The 7,158-nt window shown below is 36.8% G+C and overlaps 1 long non-coding RNA gene across 1 annotated transcript in view; it reads right to left on the bottom strand.

Moving 5' to 3' along the window:
- Nucleotides 1–327: 327 nt before the first annotated feature.
- The window catches only part of LOC142151746 (uncharacterized), a 34,006-nt gene continuing 27,175 nt past the window's right edge, over nt 328–7,158 (bottom strand). Inside the window, exon 2 of the long non-coding RNA XR_012691239.1 lies at nt 328–426. This is a non-coding gene — a long non-coding RNA (uncharacterized LOC142151746). The remainder of the gene's footprint in view (nt 427–7,158) is intronic.

Genomic DNA, 7,158 nt, shown 5'->3' with positions numbered 1-7,158 from the left:
CCCCAGTGACACAACTTCGTGTGTATCAGATAATCCATACAGAAACAAAGTTATGGGTGCAAATGAGAAGACATTTCCAATCAATGAAGATGGTACTTATCCGTTCCTCCAGCCTTTCCAAAGAGGTGTATAGACATCCGTCTCTTTATATGGCAAATAAAAGATAGCTGACACCTGTAGCTGCTGTTCAAATAGAATAACCCCGGTGTTTAAGCACCATCGATTCACACCAACAAGGTAATATATTGGCTGACGCGTTTCCCGTCTCCAATCCAGCCGTTTCATCAGAGGCATAGATTTAAAGTGTAGGACAAAGTCCTACTAATAGGGCTCAGTCCCGATCATATGACCTATGACCTCCAATGATTTTTCCGGTGGTCAGGTGGTCTGTGATAGTCAATCAAAGAAGGTCTCCAGTCGTAATATCTGGAACATGCAACTTACGTCAATAGTACTGCTATCATAGTTACCAGGATAAACTACTAGAAATACATTATCATAATAAAAGCATAAAAGAGAAAATCGAAAGTTATTATATCCATGTAACTGTTTTTAACATGAAAACTAAATCAAGATTCTAAATAGATTTTTTTTTTATAAATATATATATATATATATATATATATAAATATATATATAAACATATTACAATAAATCAATCATATAGTCCACCTGATGTCTCATTCTCTAACGAGATCTAGTTCAATTTCATAAATTCCTGCATGAATATACGAAAATCAGATTCTAGCTGTCATTTTGTAGAATGTAGTAAATAAATGATAACTAGAATCTGATTTGTTGCTATGGGCAACATCTCCACTTTTGCAAACCCGCAGTTTAGCAAATATACCCCCTGGTCCCTCAAGCATTGAGCCAGAACAACAGGAATGCAAAGTAAATGGGATCTCTATGGTGTCCAGGTTGGCTGATGACCTCACATACACTCATCTATGGGGTTCACTGGCCAAACTGATTTCCCATTGCGCCCAATCCAATATGATTATATCAGACTTTGACCAAATTTGCCCATGTGGCCACCCTAAAGCCTGGCTCTTGTTGACATCAGCCCTATGTGGATATCATCCTTCAACTATACTAGATTAAATGTTTCTTTGTTATTACTCTGTAACTATGGGAATTCTGTCTTAACCTGACCAAGTATGGAGTGATCATCTGATCTTCAACCAGATTTCTCTTACATTTCTCTGTGACAAAAACACTCAACTGAGCCAACAAAATCCAGTATGCTTGTGTGTGGCCACTGCCTGTTTGTACTGCTAGGACCCAGCAGCTCAAATGTTACGATTGTTTGATTTGATCTCTGAACATCCAGATCTCTCCGGAGGTCATCAGGTAAACTGGTGGAACTTGACACTTCTAATTCTCATTAATAAACCTTGGACTCATTTAGCCCATATTATTGCAGTGGAGAAATAAGTGTGAAACAGAGTCAGGTTGGCAGGTTTGGCTATATTTAGAAAAGATAAGAGATATATCTTACACACGAGACCTTGAATGTGAAAATATATTCCTGCTGTGCTTGTCTCTGGGATGGAGTTTGGAGCCAGCGGAGTAGATTGCCTTGTCTCTCAGATAGTTATTGTTCTGCATATGTTTGGGATCTTTTTACACTGCTATTATCTGAATCTAATTTAAATTGCCGTATGAAATGGAATAAAATTCCAAACTGTTAAAATAGCTTACAGGGTCCTTCACATTAGCAGATTGGGGTGGAATGCATGACATGGGCATACAGAGGTTATGGGGTAAAACGGAGGGGGCGGATTCTTGGCGCAGCATCTAATTCTCATTAATAAACCTGCAAGGGTTATAATATTTCAACAGCAATGGGTTACTGTTAGTCTTAAAATGGTATGTCTATGGAGAGGATGTACAACTTACACTGTGTACAGTATGACCAGCCATGCAGATTGCCTGTGGATGGACAAGTTATACTTACAGCGGCAGCGCCAGAGGTTAAAGAGCAATTAAAGACCCTATTTGACATTGATATAAATCACAGACTGCGTATTACTGAGATGAATAGTAGACATTAAATATCTGTTGTGTTTATACTTAAATTGTACCTGTCACCTACAGACAACAGCACAGTAAACAAATTTGATATAAATATATGTTACAATTACTATGAGTTAAGGATGTGCACTGTGGGGAATTATTGGGCGTAGGACAAAGATCACACCAGTGAGAGTCCGTTCCTATTTGTAAAACACAAAGGGAAAATTGTGCTTGTATCCCAGAAGTCTGGTGTAGTGAGTTTTCTTGAAAACAACAAGGGTTCCACTGGTAAAAGTTTTTGTGAGGGAATCTGAGTAGCTAGATTAGATAACTCTCTGTAATAAGGATATTTTTACAGAATGAGTTGGGGTTATGAATAGATTTAGACCTTCAAAATTTCAAACAAACTCTCTGAAACCTCTTTACGAAAGTCTATCCTACTCCCACCTGCTACTACTCTCATGGGGTAAAATCTGCTACTGTTCCACCTCTCAGCTGTGATTTCCACTCGGGCCTCTTGTGTCGCCATTGTTCTCTCCCTCTAGATTGTAAGCTGTCCAAAGAAGGACCCTTTCTACCTTTTCGTTCTCACATCCGCACCTTTTTATCCACTCTGCTGAGCTTATTTTTTAAAAAGTGGAGATATTAATAAAATATTAAATCATTTAAAACATATATTATTCCCATGAGAAAAAAAAATATTTATTAAACAACAAAGCAATTTTTCATTGATCTTGAGATGGCAATAGGAGAAGATAGATTTTCAGTGGTACATATACAGCTTTGATCCTTGTTAAATTGGTTTCACCACGCTTTGCAATGCTATCACCGTTGCTAACCCCTTGCTAGATAAGGAGAACCCCTATCTCTGGTGTAAACGTCCACTTTGCTGGAGCTAGGGCATTTCTCTGCTTAATGCAGGGCTCAGGGAACTTTTTTACCTTTTACCCCAAAATTAATTTAGATACGCCGACATTACCCCCTTGATTTGAAAGGAAGGAAATCATATATTATTAATTATTGGAATTCAAAATTTCTTTGAAAGCTTCAACTTCAAAACTTCAGGTTTTGGAGAAATGATGTTGCTTCATTTTTGATACGAGAGCATCAATATTGGGGCATTTTGATGTCAGAGCAATTTGGATACAGTCTTCAGCATCCAATCGATTTCTCTGCTTTGTTTTTATGTTCGTTAGAGTGGAAAATCCTTGTTCGCACAGGTAGGTTGTTGCAAAAGGCAGCAACTTTTTGACTGCCTCCTCATGTGCAATTCTGAATGCCTTTGCAGCTGTTGACATCCAAAAATATGACAGATCTGCTTTGTTTTCAAATGCAATACGTGCTTCATTATTGCATTGAAGCTGAAGAAGTGCCTCTGCCAACCCTTGAGGCTCTTCCAGTACAACAGCAATTTCACATTTAAAGGGGTCTACAATCCAACTGACAGCATGTGAATCGGCAGCATTACCCCCAGGAATTTTATTTTTACCCAATTTGGAGTAATTTGCCCCTGTTCCCTGACCACTGGCTTAATGAATAGAGCCCTGTGTGTGTAATTGCAGGAAAGTAGACATGTATATATATATTTATTTATTTTCAGGGATAACATTAGGGAAGCACCATTCACCAGTGAAACATCATGCCTAGAATAGGAGCCTATGTTTGTTCTGTACCTGCTTCAGATCCTGAAACCACCTTTACTTACTATAGTATGCACTCTACACATCTCTAAAACATTTAACTAATTATTGTATGCAGAATCCAAGGCAGTTGACAGTGAGGGCAAGGAATATAATGTACCATCTGCATTTGATTTGTCTTTGAAACTATGAAAGCTCTGGAATGTAATTCAAGCCTAATTTCCAGATTTTAATAATTTAGATTTATTTACTTTTTGCCTGAAAAAAAAAACCTGTGCTGAACCATTACACAACTAAGTAATAATTCAAAATTAAAGACTGGTACTGCCCTCCATTGATAAAACCTGCCACATAACATAACAGAAGTGTAGAATAGATATATGAAAAAGGAGTTTATGTAATTTGCGGTTCAAAGAAAATTAATACGAGTTTTATATCATAATTAATGCCAAATCAAGGAGAAAACAAACACAGCTTTTTAACTGGGTTAGTTTTTTTGCATTCATTATTGATTTAAAATTTGCATTGCAAAGCAGATATCTATAAATACACATACAGCGTAAAATTGTTTTGCACATGCCCAGAAACGGACTATACGCCAGTGAGCTCAAGAACATCCAATTCATTTTTAAGTGCAAAGGACACTTACGACAGCCTACGACTTCATACGTGAGTATGCCCAAATAACTCGCATTTTAAAAAAAATGCTATTTACGTTCATTTTGCGTGTCTTAGTGAATATAACCTATTGTCAGTACTAACGTGAGTCACTTAAAGTACAAATATCACTCATTAACAGTGACGGTAGCCATTTTGTGATGTCAATAGTTACTACTGAATGAGTAGGCTGAAAACTGGTTCAGGCACAAAATGGCTACTCCCGCTGTGTGCAGGTGACAGGTAAACATTTAACAAATGTGGTCCCACAAAAGCACACAAAAATAAAAGGTGAGCTGCTTAAGCCATTTAAAGAACACAGTGTTATTGAAGGAAAAACAGGAATCTAAAAATGGGTAGAATAAAGATTCCACTAGAACTCACTAGCAAACAAGACTCTATTTAGACACTGTGTTAAAAAAAAATGCAGATTTGTAAAAATTATACTTAAACCAATTTACCACTTACAAGGATTCTCTGGTAATTTGTATTATAAACTTTTCATAGCAACCGTATTGTAAAGTCATCAAGTGTTTGGAGTATCTGTGTGGATTTCGGATGTTCTCCCCGTGTTTGCGTGGGTTTCCTCCGGGTGCTTCGGTTTCCTCCCACACTCCAAAAACATACTGGTTAATTGGCTGCTGACAAAATTAGCTTTAGTCTCTGTGTGTATGTTAGGGAATTTAGACTGTAAGCTCCAATGGGGCAGGGACTGATGTGAATGAGTTCTCTGTACAGCGCTGCGGAATTAGTGGCGCTATATAAATAAATGGTGACGATGATGTATCCTACAGCAACGTCATTATAGAAGTTGCCATGCAACTGGGAAGAACCAGTTACTCAGTAAAGGTAGGACATGGGTGGGTATCTAATTGAATTTGAATCACAAATCTGTAATACTGAAACCATTTCCTACTATCAAAGGGAAAAATCATTGAAACTGCCTAACATTTCAAAATATCAAAATATCCACATTGTTTTGAACCATTCCTGGTATCTGGTAGAAATGAGTCAGCCCAGTGTTATTCTCAATGAGCTGCTGGGTAGACTAGAATAGAAGATATGAGATATGAGGCTGTCTAATAGAATATGTTTTAGCTGTATGGTTTACATAACAAGAAAGTCATTTACTTCATGGCACCAAGTAAAGGATGTTTAATTCTTCAGAACGTATTTCACGTTTGTTGACAATGGCCTATAAATAAAATATGATTGCTGCTGTAATTTATATGGCTGCTAGTGTAAACCTAGCAGCCCTATTCAATTAACTGGCAAAATAAAAGTGAGAGAGGAAATCATTCAATCAAGTCATGCATTAGGAGTGTGTGAGGGAGGTAAGTCCAGGAAATCGTGACAAACTGGAGATATTCACACATAATTATTCAATTTGCCCAATATCATTTTAGCTGTATTGTTCGTAGTAAAATCCCATGAAAGTGATTCAATGTTGGGTACATGTGACTCTCAGTCTGAAAATATGAACCCATATGTACATATAGTTGTAATCATTAAATGCATTTAGATGTGAAATAAAACAGAACAAATAAAAACACACTGAAGCTTTATATTACAAGTATGTTTGTATTTATGTCTAAATATATTGACATGTAACCACACAATGTATGCAGCTACTTACAGCAAGTATTATACACATTTTATATGGAATAGCAAATTCAGACATTTGAGTACAATGGAAAAGAGGACCCTGGACCAAAGAGATTACAGTCTATTTAGGTTGGTGGATACACACAGAAACAGACGGGTAGGATAAAGGAGTACACACTCAGATGTGCTGTCAACGGGTAAGGGTACAATAAATGCAGATACGGTTGCAATAGTACTAGTGAGCTTCATATATAGGCTGACATAGGCGATGTATGTCAGGATCACTTACAATTTAGGGTGCTCTAAGTGGGGGGCGAATAGCTCAGATCAGATTGATCTTAAATTAATGCTTGCCATTCGGTTCTTTGGTAAAGGATCAGGGGCCTGATTCATTAAGGATCTTAACTTGACAAACTTTTTATTTCAGTCTCCTGGACAAAACCATGTTACAATGCAAGGGGTGGAAATAAGTTTTCTGTTTTGCATATAAGTTAAATAGTGACTGTTTTTTCATGTAGCACACAAATATCAACTTTGAATTTCAGTGTACAAATAAGCTATTAAGTATATGTGTGCTACATGAAAAAACAGGCAGTATTTAACTTATGTGCAAAACAGAATACTAATTTTCACCCCTTGCTTTGTAACATGGTTTTGTCCAGGAGACTGAAATAAGAAGTTTCTCAAGTTAAGATCCTTAATTAATCAGGCCCCAGATGACAATACAAGCCTGTTATTGCAGTCGTGTCCTCCGACCGTATTTACAGGCATCCATCATGCTCATTTGGGATAACAAGGCGCCAATATTTCTTTTGGGTAACTAGTGCGGGTGAGCTTGTGAACTGACACACAGACCATAGGACTGGTGAACACGGCTGAATGAGCCTTTCAGGTTCCATTTTCTCAATCACTATTTTGATCACATTTTACCACTTTCAAGATTTATAGTACCACATGTAGAATTTCACATTCCTGAGACAAAGATACATAATATTTTACATACAGTTGCAATTCTATCTTATGCAAATCAACCTGTGTTTACGTACATATTGTTTATGCTAATTAATCTATCCACTAATAATATATATGCTTCCTGCTTAGTTTATGATTTATGATTGTAGTAACACGGATTTTATTCATGTATATCGCTCTACTGAGCCACAAATATATTATGCACTTTACAATTCAAATAAAAGTAATATAATTATATTAATAAAGATAAATACAATAAATGCTG

The sequence above is a fragment of the Mixophyes fleayi genome, chromosome 4, assembly GCF_038048845.1.
Source record: "Mixophyes fleayi isolate aMixFle1 chromosome 4, aMixFle1.hap1, whole genome shotgun sequence".
Classification (NCBI taxonomy): Eukaryota; Metazoa; Chordata; class Amphibia; order Anura; family Limnodynastidae; genus Mixophyes; species Mixophyes fleayi.
Note: the sequence above shows the minus strand (reverse complement) of the source record. Positions and strands in the feature narration are given on the sequence as shown.